This window comes from Saimiri boliviensis, chromosome 7 (assembly GCF_048565385.1).
Source record: "Saimiri boliviensis isolate mSaiBol1 chromosome 7, mSaiBol1.pri, whole genome shotgun sequence".
Classification (NCBI taxonomy): Eukaryota; Metazoa; Chordata; class Mammalia; order Primates; family Cebidae; genus Saimiri; species Saimiri boliviensis.
This window is the reverse complement of record NC_133455.1, coordinates 74,534,350-74,549,474: the sequence shown is the minus strand read 5'-3', so window position 1 is coordinate 74,549,474 and position 15,125 is coordinate 74,534,350.

Sequence of the window (15,125 nt, the reverse complement as noted above, 5' to 3'; positions counted from 1 at the left end):
ATGCTTTCTGTACATTAAGTAGATACACAGAGGAATTATAACTTTGTATTAGCTTGCTGCAAAATTAGTTGTGGTTTTTCCCATTGAAAGTAATGGCAAAGGCCTGGCATGGTGGCTTACACTGTAATCCCAGCACTTTGGGAGGCCAAGGCAGGTGGATCATGAGGTCAGGAGTTCGAGACCAGTCTGACTAACATGGTGAAATCCCATCTCTACTAAAAATACAAAATTTAGCTGGGCATGGTGATGCATACCTGTAATCCCAGCTACTCAGAAGGCTGAGGCAGGAGAATTGCTTGAACCAGGGAGACAAAAGATTTCAGTGAGCTGAGAATGCACTCCAACCTGGATGACAGAGCGAGACTGTCTCAAAAAAAAGAAAGAAAGAAAAAAGAAAAAGAAAAGAAAGAAAGAAAGTAATGGCAAAAACAGCAATTACATCATTTGCACCAATCTAATAGAAAGTTTTCCAGTGACTTAAATCGCTGAGGATGACATAATTTGGGTGTCTAAGGTATGAAAAGTTGCATTGAAAGTGAATTAAAGATTGTTTGGGCAAAATTTAATGATTAATAATTATATACAATGCTTGGCTTATCATTACGACTCTGTCTGATCCAAGCTTTTTTAATTTCCTTGCTCTATTATTTCTCCATTATGGTTGCCTGGATAAAACATAATTTGATAGGGGAAAATATGTATCACATTTTTTGGTGCCTCCCTTAGCATTTGAACACTGCTGGAAAAGATCATGTAAACATAATAAATAGTATTTTTTAAGTTTATGCCTAAAAGTCTCAAATAGATTTATGCACCTATCGCTGAAAATCCTATAATTTTCCTACTTTATCCTTTTAATTAAATATGTGTGCATATATATAAGCATCTCACCCATAAAATATTCCACATAGAACTTTCAATTTCTGCCCTCAAATATGTTCCTCCCTGAGACTTTCCTACCTTCGAAAATGACACAGTCATGCCACTAAATGCACAAGCCAAAAACCTACTCTTTATATTTGCTTTTATCCTTCCTCTCACATCTACCTCATCAGCAAATCTTTCCAGTTTTACCAAAAATATATATCCGGAATCTGGCTACTTCTTGTTTTTCCATTACTTTCTTCTTCATACAAATCACTATAACCTCTAACTACTGCAGTAAGTTTCCTTTGTCTACTCTTGTGTGTAATTCATTTTTGATATAGCAGTCAGAGATGTCTTTTCAGAGCTAATCAGACCCTTGAAAGACTTCTCATTATGCTGACTCTCTAGTCTGGGTATGTAACCATATTTCTTGCCTAATCTCCTGACTCTCTCTTCCTCATTCAGCATTCTTCAGTTATCCTGTCTGTAACTTCTTAAAAACATGAACATATTTACAACCTTAGGGCCTTCTCTCAGTTGTCATCACCTAGAATATATATTTCTCAGTTCTTCATCTCCTTCTTATTCAAATTTCAGCTAAAAAAAAAAAAAGTCACTCTGAAAGAGAGGTTACCCTGCCTACCCAATGCAAGGCACTCTCAAATCCTGACACTCTACCAATTGAATTATTAATCAAACTAAATTGCTTTATTTTCTTTTGTAAATATTCAGCATTTGATTGCATAGTGATTATTTCACTTATTTGCTTTATTTCTGAGACCACTCCCTTCCCTATCCTACTAACACAAGTATATGTTATGACATAAAAATTAAATGCATCACAACAGTATTAACTGGGATTGTCGGATCTGTGGGTTTGGTGTCTGTCATTAATTTTGAAAAATGCTTGGCCATTTTTTCAGATACCTCTTACAACTGTTTTCTCCTCTTTTGCTTCTTTTGATAATCCAATTACGTGTATGATCTACTTTTAAAAATTGTTCCATAAGCCTTTGATAATTTTCTTCTTGTTCGCTTGCCTGTTTTCATTTTCTTTTCTCTTTGCGTTTCACTTTGAGAACTTTGCTAACAAATCTTTAAACCCAAAGATTCTTTAGTCTGCTATGCCCAGTCTATTGACAAGTCCATAATAGGCATTCCTATTTTCTGTTACAGTGGTTTTGATTTTTAGTCTTTGCTTTATAATTGCCTATCTTTGAGCTAAAACCAGATTCCTCATTGTAATGCACCACTGCTTTCCTGGAGCCTTATTGTTGTGAGGTAAGATGTGGAGAGGATGGACCCTATAAACTCATCATTAAATTTGTCTTTGAGTAGGCCCATGTTTCTTAACTTTTGTTTCCCCTTGAGTGAGACAGGGAGGTTAAAGGCACCTGGAATGGGAGAACTGCTCTTTCTCTTTTCCTGGCTTATTTCACAAGATTTACACTCATTCTCCTGCTGCAAGAACCATAAGAGGCGCATTTCTCCAGTCCTCCCTATGATGATCTGGTTGGGTTTGACAGGGAAGGCACATGCAAGTGTCTACAGAAACCAGGAGTTTCTCACTTTCCTACTAGTCACGAGGAAGTCTCCATTAAACTGTTAAAAATATCTATTAGGTGATCCTGCCCATTTATGGTTCCAGTGGCTTTTGCTCCTGAAAAGCAAGTTTTCTCTGTGACTATGAATTTGTCCACTTCTCCAGATTTTAGGATGGTGGTTTTGCTTGCAATTATAGTTCTCTGATGCAGCCAAGATAAAACACTGAATTTTCAGTCTATTCCGCTTTTTCTTGTTTTAAGGAGAGCAGTTACAACTTGGAAGATTTTTACACATCTGAGCTGAAAACTGAAGTCCCATTATGTTGTTTTTCTTTTCACTTTAAGTAAGCATTATTGTCTTTTTTTTTACAGAAAATGATACATGTTGAATACAGAAAAATCAGAAAGTTCAAAAAATTAATAAGATAAAAATAAAAATTACCCAAATCCTAGTACTAACCAGAGATAATTATTAACATTTGGATACATTTCTGCTATTCAAAATGAATATATAAGAATATCTATGCTTTAATTATTCTTGACCACACTGAATGAATAGGTTAGTGTATCTCCATATATACTTAACTTTATATCACGGACATTTCCTCCATATTATTAAGTAATCAACAACTTGATGATTTGTGGCTTCACATAGTTTATGGGGTTTTTAAAACAAGATAAAACTCACATAACATAAAATTACTGTTTTCTTTCAGATTTTAAATGCCATTTTAAAGTGGTATTTAATAGCAACTATTCTCATATCAAGTTCCAAAACATTTTCATCACCCCAAAAGAAAGCCTACTATCCATTAAGCAGTCACTGCCATTTCCTCCTACATCCCGATCCTGCCACTTAGCCATCTGCTTTGTGTCTCTATTGACAGACATATATTCTGGATATTTCATACACACAGAATTATGCAATGTTTTCCTTTTGTGCTTTGCTTATTTCTTTTAGCATCGTTTTTTCAAAGTTCACTGATATTGTAGCATGAATCAGTGGTACTTTATTCATTTTTGCAGTTAAAAATATTTCATTGTATGTATGTCACATTTAATTTACCCATTCATGTTTGATAGACATTTTAGTTGTTTCTACCTTTTGGCTATTTAAAAAGAGTAGTGTTGTTACAAATAGTCATAAGTAAGAATCTGTTTGAATGCCTGGTTTTTATTCTTTGGGGTATACATGTAGGAGAGGAATTGCTGGGTCAAGTGGTCATTCTATGGTTTGTTTGTTTGTTTGTTTGTTTGTTTTGAGACAGAGTTTCACTCTCGTTACCCAGGCTGGAGTGCAATGGCGCGATCTCGGCTCACCGCAACCTCCGCCTCCTGGGTTCAGGCAATTCTCCTGCCTCAGCCTCCTGAGTAGCTGGGATTACAGGCATGTGCCACCATGCCCAGCTAATTTTTTTGTATTTTTAGTAGAGACGGGGTTTCACCATGTTGACCAGAATGGTCTCGATCTCCTGACCTCGTGATCCATCCGCCTCGGCCGCCCAAAGTGCTGGGATTACAGGCTTGAGCCACCACGCCTGGCCTTCTGAACATACTTTCCACAGCACTTGCACCATCTTATGTTCCCAGTAGCAATGTACAAGTATTTCCCTCATACTCACCAACACTTTTTATATTATTATTATATTCATCCAAGTAAGTGTGAAACAGTATCTCATTGTGGTTTTGAATTGCATTTCCCTAATAACTAATAATTTTACACATTTTATAATGCACTTGTTGGCCATTTGGACACCCCCTTTAGAGATATGTCTATTGAAGTACTTCGAATATTTTTAATTAGGGTGTTTGTCTTTTTGTTTTTGAGTTATAAGATGTTTTTATATCTTCTGGATACTACTCAGTTACAAATGCAAATATAATTCACAAATATTTTCTCACATCTTGCAGGTGCTCCTTTTACTTTTTTAAATGTTTTAGATGCTTTCAAATTTTTTATTTCTAAGAAGTCTAATTTATCTATTTTTTTTCTGTTGCTTTTACTTTTAGTATCATATTTAAACTCAAGTAACTAGAAGAGGACACAGACAAATGGAAAAACATTCCATGCTAATGGTTAGGAAGAATCAGTATCGTGAAAATGGCCATACTGCCCAAAGTAATTCATACATTCAATACTATACCCAGCAATCTACCACTTACTTTCTTGAAAGAACTGGAAAAAACTACCTTACGTTTTATATGGAACCAAAAAAGAACCCACATAGCCAAGGCAATCCTAAGCCAAAAAAAAAAGGCTGTAGGCATCCTGCTACCTGACTTCAAACTATACTGTAAGTCTACGATAATCAAAACAGCATGGAACTGGTACCAAAACAGATATATACACCAATGGAACAGAACAGAGACCTCAGAAATACTGCCACACATCTAAAACCATTTAATCTTTGACAAACCTGACAAAAGCAAGAAATGGGGAAAGGATTCCATTTTTAATAAATAGTGTTGGGAAAATTGGCTAATCATATGCAGAAAGCTGAAACTGGATTCCTTCCTTACACCTTATACAAAAATTAACTCCAGATGGAATAAAGATTTAAACATATGACCCAACACCATAAAAACCCGAGAATAAAATCTAGGCAATACCATTCAGGAGATAGGTATGGGCAAAAACTTCATGACTAAAACACCAAAAGCAATGGCAACAAAATTCAAAATAGACAAATGGGATCTAATTAAACTAAAGAGCTTCTGCACAGAAGAAGAAACTACCATCAGAGTGAACAGGCAACCTACAGAGAGAAAATTTTTTGCAATCTACCCATCTAACAAAGGGCTAATATCCAGAATCTGCAAAGAACTAAAACAAATTGACAAGAAAACACACACACACACACACACACACACACACACACACACACACACAAACATCAAAAAGTGGGTGCAGGCTATGAACAGATGCTTCTCAAAATGAGACATGTATGCAGCCAACAAACATATGAAAAAAAGCTCATCATCACTGGTCATTAGACAAATGCAAATCAAAACCGCAATGAGATACCATCTCATGCCAGTTAGAATGGCAATCATTAAAAAGTCAGGAGACAACAGATGCTGGAGAGGATGTGAAGAAATAGAACTGCTTTTACACTGTTGGTGGGAGTGTAAATTAATTCAACCATTGTGAAAGACAGTAGGGCTATTCCTCAAGGATCTAGAACTAGAAATACTACTTGGCCCAGCAATCCCATTACTGGGCATGTACCCCAAGGACTATAAATCATTCTATTATAAAGACACATGCCCACGTCTGTTTATTGTCACACTATTCACAATAGCAAATAATTGGAACCAACCCATATGCCCATCAGTGATAGACTGGATAAAGACAAAGTGGCACATATATACCATGGAATAGTATGCAGCCATAAAAAAGGATGGGTTCATGTCCTTTGCAGGGACATGGATGTAGCTGGAAACCATCATTTTCAGCACCTGACACAAAAACAGAAAACTAAACACCACATTTTCTCACTCATAAGTTGGAGTTGAACAGTGAGAACGGGGAGTTGAACAATGAAAACACATGGACACAGGGAGGGGAACATAACACAACGGGACCTGTTGGTGGGTGGGGGTTAGGGGAGAGATAGCATTAGGAGAAATACCTAATGTAGATGATGGGTGGATGGGTGCAGCAAACCACCATGGCACATGTATAACTAACAAACCTGCACATTCTGCACATGTGCTCCAGAACTTAAAGTATAATAACAATCAAGAAGAATCTACTCGCAAATCCAAGGTTACAAAGATTTAGCTATGTTTTCTTCCAAGAGTTATATGATTTTAGCTCTATCCATAAGTGACACCTTAGGTCACTGGTGCATTCTGAGTTATTTTTAATATATGTTGTTAGGTTCCAACTGTATTCTTTTGTATGTGGATGTTCAGATGTCCAGTATTATTTGTGAAGAGACTACTCATTTCCCTATTAAATGGCCTTGGCATCCCTGCTGAAAATAAATTATTCAGAGGTATGAATTTGCATCTGGATTTCAATTATATTCTATTATTCCATATATCTGTCTTCATTTCAGTACCACCATATTTTGAGCACAGTAGTTTTTTAGTAAGTTTTGAAATGAAAAACTGTAAGTCATCTGTATGTGTTCTATTTTTGTCAATCTAGCTGAAGATTTTAAAATTTTGTCTTTTCAAATAACCATCTTTGCAGTTTTTACTCCATTATTTAGGTCCTTTTTAATTTCTTTCAGTAATATTCTGAAGTTTTCAGTGTGCAAGTCTTTGCGCGCCTTGGTGAAATTTATTCCTGGGTTTTTCTTTCTTTTGTATGTCATCAAGAGTAGATTTTTAAACCAATTTTCTTTCACGTTGTTTATTGCTAGTGAACAAATGATGTTTGTGTGTTTAATTTGTATCTTTCTATTTTGATGAATGTATTAGCTGTAATTGTTGAGTGTGTGTGTATGCGTGTGTATTTTTAGCTTTTTAAACATGTCATCTGTGAATAGAAAAAGTTTTGATTCTTCCTTTCCTATTTGGATGCCTTTTATTTCTTCTTGTCTCTAATTGCTCTGGTTAGATCACTGAGTAAAAGTAGCAAAACAGACATCCTTGTTTTGTTTTCAATTTTAGGGGAAAGGTTTTCAGTCTTTCAACATTTAATATGATGTTAGCTGTAGGATTTTCAAAAGTACCCTTTATCAATTTGAGTAAATTCTCTTTTATTACTAGCATAAGTATTTTTATCAGAAAAAGTTGTCCAATTTTATTATTTTCTTGCATCTTCATCCATTATCATATTAAACTGAGGATGTATGTTTTTCCCTTCATTCTCTGAATGTGTATTACACTGGTTGATTTTTATATGTTGGATCACTCTTAAATTCTTGGGATAAATCCCATTTGGTCATAGCGTATATTCACTTTGATATACTACTGGATTTTGTCTGCCAGTATTTTATTAGGAATTTTTGCATAGCTAGAGGCAGAGAAAGATGACAGATAAAAAGTTTCACCAATGACTTCCTGCCAAAAAAGGACACCACGTTACCCCTATTGAAACAGAAAAAAACACCGTAATAAGAACCAAAAATCAGATGAGCACTTATATACTTCATACCACTGAAAGAGGCATTGAAGCAATAGAAGAAACAGTCCTGAATCACTGACACCACTTCCCCCTCATGCCTAGTAGTGGTGGGATGGTGTGAAGAATTTCTCTGGGCACTGACGGAAAGAGAACACAGCAATTGAGAGGCTTTGAACTCAGTACTTTCCTATTTTTCTTTGTCAATCTAGTTGAAGATTTTAAAATTGTAAAAATTTTAAAAAGGCATCCAAATAGGAAAGGAAGAATCAAAACTTTTTCTATTCACAGATGACATGTTTAAAAATCTAAAAATACACACGCATACACACACACTCAACAATTACAGCTAATAAATTCATCAAAATAGAAAGATACAAATTAAACACACAAACATCATTTGTTCACTAGCAATAAACAATGTGAAAGAAAACTGGTTTAAAAATCTACTCTTGATGGCATACAAAAGAAAGAAAAACCCAGGAATAAATTTCGCCAAGGCGCGCAAAGACTTGCACACTGAAAACTTCAGAATATTACTGAAAGAAATTAAAGAGGACCTAAATAATGGAATAAAAACTGCAAAGATGGTTATTTGAAAAGATAAAATTTTAAAATCTTCAACTAGATTGACAAAGAAAAATAGAAAACAGAAAGCAGAAAACCACACCAAACTTAGCTAATGCTTTCCCACAGAGGGAGCATTTAAGCCAGCCCTACCCAGAGGGAAACTGCCCATGCCAGTGATCCAAACTTGAGTGCTTGCAAACCTTGCCACCAAGAACCAAAGTGCTCTTGGTCTCCAAGTAAACTTGTAAGGAAGTCTAGGCCATAAGGACTCCAACTTGTAGGTGAATCCTAGGGCTAAACTAGACCCAGAGACAAACTAGGGGGCACATGACATTTTGAGACACCAGCTGGAGCCTTCAAGAGAGTGTTGGCATCACCCCCTTCTAACTGTCTGCACAGTTTCTGGCTCCAAAAGAGATACCTTTCTTCTGTTTGAGGAGAGGAGAGAGAACACAGGGAAGGACTTTGTCTTGCATCTTAGATATCAGCTCAGCCACAGCAGGTTAGGGTGCTGGTCAGTCATGAGGTCCCCATTCTAAGCACTAGGTGCCAGGCTGCATTTCTAGAGACACCCTGGGAAAGATGGGAACCTGCTGCTTTAAAGGAAAAGAGCCAGTCCTCCCAGAAACTATCACCTGCTAACTGAAGAGCCTTTGGGTCCTGAATAACCAGCAGTGAAGCCCAGATACTACCAGGCTCTCAGTGAGTCTCTAAGACCAGATGGCTTTAGGGGAAACTCAACACCTCACCAAGTGTGGTGGCCATAGGGCAAAACTCCTTCTCAAGAAAAACAGAGGAAATAGTAAAAGGTAAACACCACATAGCAGGGCAGAGCACCACCTGGGCACTTCGGGTCCCCAAGTTTAGGACTTGACTTGTCTCTTGGATGGTATTTCTGGACCTGTCCTGGGCCAGAGGGGAGTCAATTGCTCTGAAGAATGAGTTCTAGGCCAGGCAGTATTTGCCACAAGCTGATTTAAGAGATTCTGGGCTTTAAAGAAACACTGGGAGTAATTATTTGTAACAACTCCTCATGACCAGGGATGGCAGTGGTTATAGGATGAGGCTTTTCTGCCTTTGGTAAGAGGAAGGAAGAGCAGGAAGGACTGCGTATTGTGGTTTGAGTGCCAGCTTAGCCACAATTCAATAGAATACTGGGTATATTTGTGAGGTTTTTGACTCTAGTCTCTTACTCCTGTACAGCACTCCTGGAGGCACACCAGCCTGGGGGGCCTCACCACCTTGAAGGGAAGGACGCAGGCCTGGCTGGCTTTGCGACCTGCTAATTGTAAAGCCCAGGGCCTTGAATGAACATGGACACATAGGCAACTGTCAGGGAATGGTTGCAGCAGGTCTCAGGCAAGACCCAGTGCGGTGCTGGCTTCAGGTCTGACCCAGCACGGTCACAGTGGTGGTGGTCACGGGGTGCTAGTGTCACTCCACCCGGCTTTAGGTGACTCAGAACAGAGAGGGAGATGCTACATGATTGAGATGGTTTTGATTGATTTTTTTTTCTTCTGAACCTTTTAAATTTACTCTTCATTTCCTTTACCATATATATTTTTTACTTTTTTTCTTAATGTGGGTTAGTTAACATCTTAAATTCATATGAATCTAGATTGAATTAATAGGAAAATATCTAGCTTTGTACTTCTACTTCATGTTGTGCCACAAGTTATATCTTCACATTGTGTGTAGATTAACATTGATTTATAATTATCTTATGCATGTGTCATTTAAATAATAAGAAAAAATATTACCAAAAAATACAATAACACTGACTCTTAAGATTTACTTAGGTAGTTACCTGTCCCAGTGTTCAATTTTTTCTTCGTATGGTTCCAAGTTACTGTCAGGTGTCCTTTTATTTCTGCCAGGCAGACTGCCTTAGCAGCGCTTGTAGGAAGGATTTGCTACTGATAAACTCCTCCTGATTTTATTTACTTGGAAATGTATATTTTTTCCTTATTTTTGAAGAAGAGTTTTTGGCAAATTTAGAATACTTGATTAACAGGGGTTTCTTCAGTAATTTAAATAAGTAATTCCACTGCTCTCTTGCTGCTAAAGTTTCTACAAGAAATCATTAACTGAGGCTGTTAATCTTATTGAGGATCCCTTGTATGTGATACTGGCCTTCTCTCTTCCTAGTTCAAAGATTTTTCTCTTTCTTTTTCATTTTCAGCTCTTTGCTTATAAATGTATCTTGGTATAGATAACTGTGTTTTATTCCTCTTGGAGTCTGCGGAGCTTCTTCCACATATACATTTGTGTGCTTTGTCAAATTTGGGAAGTTTTCAGTCATTATTTCTTTGAATATTCTATCTGTCTCTTTTTGTCTTTGCTCTCCTTCTACAGTTACTTTATACATATGTTGATAAGTGTTATGATGTCCTACAATACTCTTAGGTTCTTTCATTTTTTTCTAAATTCTTCTTAATTTTGCCTTCAGACTATCATTTCAAATAAACTAATTTAAAATTTTCTGCTTATTCTTTCTGCTCAAATCTGCTGCAGATACTCCCAAATTCATTTTTCATTTATGCCGTTGTACTTAGCACCTCCACACTTACTGTTTGGTCACTTTGTATAATTTCTGTTTCTTTACTGATATACTCTATATATTGTTCTCATCATCTTCCAGCTCTTTGTTCATAGTTTTCATGAGCTTTGTGAACTTATTCAAGACAATTGATTTTAAGTCTTTGTCTTGTAAGTACGTCTGTGCTTCCTCAGGCAGTTTCTGTTACTTTCTCCTATCAATGGGCCATAATTTATTTTTCTTTACATGATACATAATATTTTGGTAAATAACGAACATTCTGAATATTATATGTAACAACTCTAGAAATTAAATTTCTTCCTTTCCTCTCAGGAGTGTTTGTTGTCTGCTATCAGTTATAGTTGTTTGTTTATTGCCTTTTATAAATTATTTTTGTGTAAAATCTGCATTTATTGTTGTGTGTAGTCTCTGAAGTCACTATTCCTTTAGTTTGTGTTAACCTAGTGTTCTGACAGATTTCCTTCAATGCTTTGAAGAATAAATAAATAAATAAGAAGAGAAATGAGAGAGAGAGAGAGAGAGAGAGAGAGAGAGAGAGAGAGAGAGAGAGAGAAAGGAAAGAAGGAAAGGAAAGGAAGGAAGAGAGAAAGAGAGAGAGATGGGGGAGGGAGGGATGAGGAGGAAGGAAGGAAGAAAGGAAAGAAGGGAAGGGAAGGGGAGGGGAGGGGAGCAGAGGAGGGGAGATGGAAGGAGAGCAGAAGAGGGGAGTGGGGAGGAGAGAGGAGGCTAGTGGAGAGAGGGGAGGGGAGGGGAGGGGACGAGAGAGAAAGAAAGAAAGGAAGATACAAACAACTTTCCTAGTCTTTGTGGATTGTTTCTGTGTTGGCACACTCCTTTAACACTTATCCAAGCTGTTTGCATCTCTGCCTTAGATTTACATCCTGCTTGTGCTAAACTCAACATCAGCCAGAGGTAAAGGTTTGCTGGTGTGCAATAGGAAATATAATGTCCAAGTAAAAGTTGCTCAAAGCTTTTGTACCATTTTAAGTTGTCTTTTCCTTGATTCTGTGTTTACCTGGTTGCTTGATTTATTGCCTTTTCTAAACTATTTTTTGTAAAATTATTTATCCTCTGACTTTTCCCAGAATTCTCACAAAGTTGATTCTCACAGATTTTGCTTAGTGTTTGTGTCTAAAAAGACAAGCCCTTGGGTCTACCTAGTCTTCCATTTCCCTAATGTTACCACTCAAAAATTTGCTTTTTTTTTTCTTTTATTGCAGTTTAGGTTTTGGGGTACATGTGAAGAACATGCAAGATTGTTGCATAGGTACACACATGGCAGTGTGATTTGCTGCCTTCCTTCCCATCACCTATATCCGTCACTTCTCCCCATGCTCTCTCTCCCCACTTCCCCACCCCCTTGTCCCTCCCCCATTTCCCCCCAATGGACCCCAGTGTGTAGTGCTCCCCTTCTTGTTTCCATGTGTTCTCATTGTTCAACACCCACCTATGAGTGAGAACATGCAGTGTTTGATTTTCTGCTCTTGTGTCAGTTTGCTAAGAATGATGGTTTCCAGGTTCATCCATATTGCCCAAAGTAATTTACAGATTCAATGCTATTAATCAAGCTACCAATGACCTTCTTCACAGAACTGGAAAAAAAACACCTTAAACTTCATATGGAACCAAAAGAGAGCTCCCATAGCCAAGTCAATTCTAAACAAAAAGAACAAAGCAGGAGGCATCACACTACCGGACTTCAAACTATACTACAAGGCTACAGTAATCAAAACAGTGATACAGACCAATGGAACAGAACAGAGGCCTCAGAGGAAACACAACATATCTACAACCATCCGATCTTTGACAAACCTGACAAAAATAAGCAATGGGGAAAGAATTCCCTGTTTAATAAATGGTGTTGGGAAAACTGGCTAGCCATGTGCAGAAAGCAGAAACAGGACCCCTTCCTGACACCTTACACTAAAATTAACTCCAGATGGATTAAAGACTTAAACATCAGACCTAACACCATAAAAACCCTAGAAGAAAATCTAGGCAAAACCATTCAGGACATAGGCATAGGCAAGGACTTCATGACCAAAACACCAAAAGCATTGGCAACAAATGCCAAAATAGACAAATGGGACCTAATCAAACTCCACAGCTTCTGCACGGCAAAAATTTGCTTTTGAGCAATGTTCTGGAGTTCATCAACTAAATTTATGTATTTTTTTCCTATGGGCAGAGTTACATTACAGATACCTTTTAGAAGAGAAAACAAAAAGAGAAAATTAATATTAATGATAGAATTCATTCATTTTCATATGTAAGAAAACCATGCTAAAGTCTTCATATTTTGTTTTGTATTTGTCTATTTATCCTTTCTGCTATATACATTTTCTCCTCACTGTTTTGAAGTTCTGGTGTTAGGAACATACGCATTTAATAATGTAATGCCTTCCTAGAAAATTTTCACATTGGCATTATGTAATGCCCATCATTATTCCTGATAATATTTCTTGATCTGAATTCTACTTTGCCCAAACCACACTATAATTACGTTAACTTTATTTGGGATAGTGTTCATATAGTTTGTCTATTTGTAGCCTTTTATTTGTAACCTATATATTTATATATATTCAAAGTGGGCTTTTTTGTAGATAGCATAGTTAGATCTTACCTTTTCATCATTTGAGTTTCTCTGTATTTTAACTGTTGTTTTTAGACTATTGACATTAATGTCATTGATATAATTGTATTTATTTTATTGCTAGCTATTTTCTATTTGTAATAGGATTTTTCTTTATGTTTTGCTTTGTCTTGAGTAACTGAGACTTTTTGTAATTTTATTTCAACTTATCTATTGACCTAACATTTATATACTTCAAAAATTAGTGGTTATCTATAGTTTTAATATATATTTTAATTAACATGAAACCATCTCTAACTATATTTACCTCATCTTCCTGTGGAATGGCATTCACATAGTATATCTTTTTCTAGCCTTTTATTTTTAATCTACATATGCCTTTATATTTAACACACATGTATATTCACTGATTCACATGTATATTTCCAATTATGAAAATATATTCTTAAATTCTTTCTCTCACTTTATGTCCTATTATCATATTATTTTCTCTTTATACATGTTAAAAATGTAAAATACATTGCAGTAATTTCTTAGAGAACGATCTTTTAGAGAAATTAAAAATTAGAAAAAAGATATTTTACCTTCACTTATTTCATCTAATGTTAAACAATGTTCTTCTCAACTTCCTCCCTAATATTCATCTGAGTCCCAAACTTATTCCTGCCCTCCTCCAAGCAGTGTAGAGGTTTTTTTCCCCCACCTTTTCTCTTCCCCTAAATGCAATGACTTTTCACCAGTGCCCTAAGTACAACTGTCGTTTTTTTCTTTTACCACCAGTTAAGGCTTTTGTTCTATAGGGGTGAAAAGAGAAAAGGATCTAGAAGAATTTTCTGCTTCTTTCACAGTTGCTGCTGTTCCTCAATTCTGTTTCTGAACAACAATGGAGAAATTTTTACAACTCTCCTGATATTTTCTGTTAATAATTGCTAGATCTTACTGGAAGAAAAATAATCCTGAAAAAGGTACATATTTCTAGCCTTTTCATGGCATCAGTGTTCCCAGCTCTCCCCAGTGGACACTCAGCTGATCTTTACCTGTTCACCAATTATCCTAGCAGAACACCTATTATCAAAGTCCACATGTGCCTTTCCCAGGGGGCGCATATTCACATCTTATCCGTATTTGCAGGAATCTACCTCTTCTTGGGTTACAGTGTTAATTGCCTTATATACTTTGCACTTTAATGGGTTCAAGAAAAGTCATGAAATTGATGTTTTGAGGTTCTATCGAGCTATTTCGAGCTATTTATATCTGAGAGTGGCACCAAAATATTATTTTTACTCATATGGATTTTACTAAAAATTGTCCTTACTAACATTGACTGTTCCATATTTTAACCTCCTTTGTGACTTCTGTCACACAGATTGATATGAATAAATATATAATCTACCTTCTGGCTTGTTTCTGCTCTTCTTGAAAACAATGAAGAAAATTCTACTTCTTAGGATTGTGTTTTGAAAGAATAGTAAATGACTACAAAGAATTACTTTGAAAAGCTACTTGAAATGAGTGTTCTTGTTATCAGTCAAGATGGGTAACTATACTGCTATGTATGATGGGGAAAAATTGTTCTCACAAGAACAGGGGAAGAAAAGAAGAAGAATATCAAAAGATGAGTTAAAAGTAGGAATTAAGAGAAATGTCAGGAAATAATAAGTTCCAAGGTGTTAACCCATGACCCCAGACATAAATCCTTTGTTTTAGTGGTTTTAGGTTATATCGAAACTTGTAAGCAACTGATTTCACATCAATCATGACATTAAATAAGGAGAAACTGAAGTTATAGATGCAAATAAATAAATAAATAAACAAACAAAGGCAGACTGATGAGCAAATGAGCCCAACAGTAATTCACAGACATCCTAGGAAGGAATTTAAATCTTTTAAGCCATAGAATTGAGTTTTTTAAGT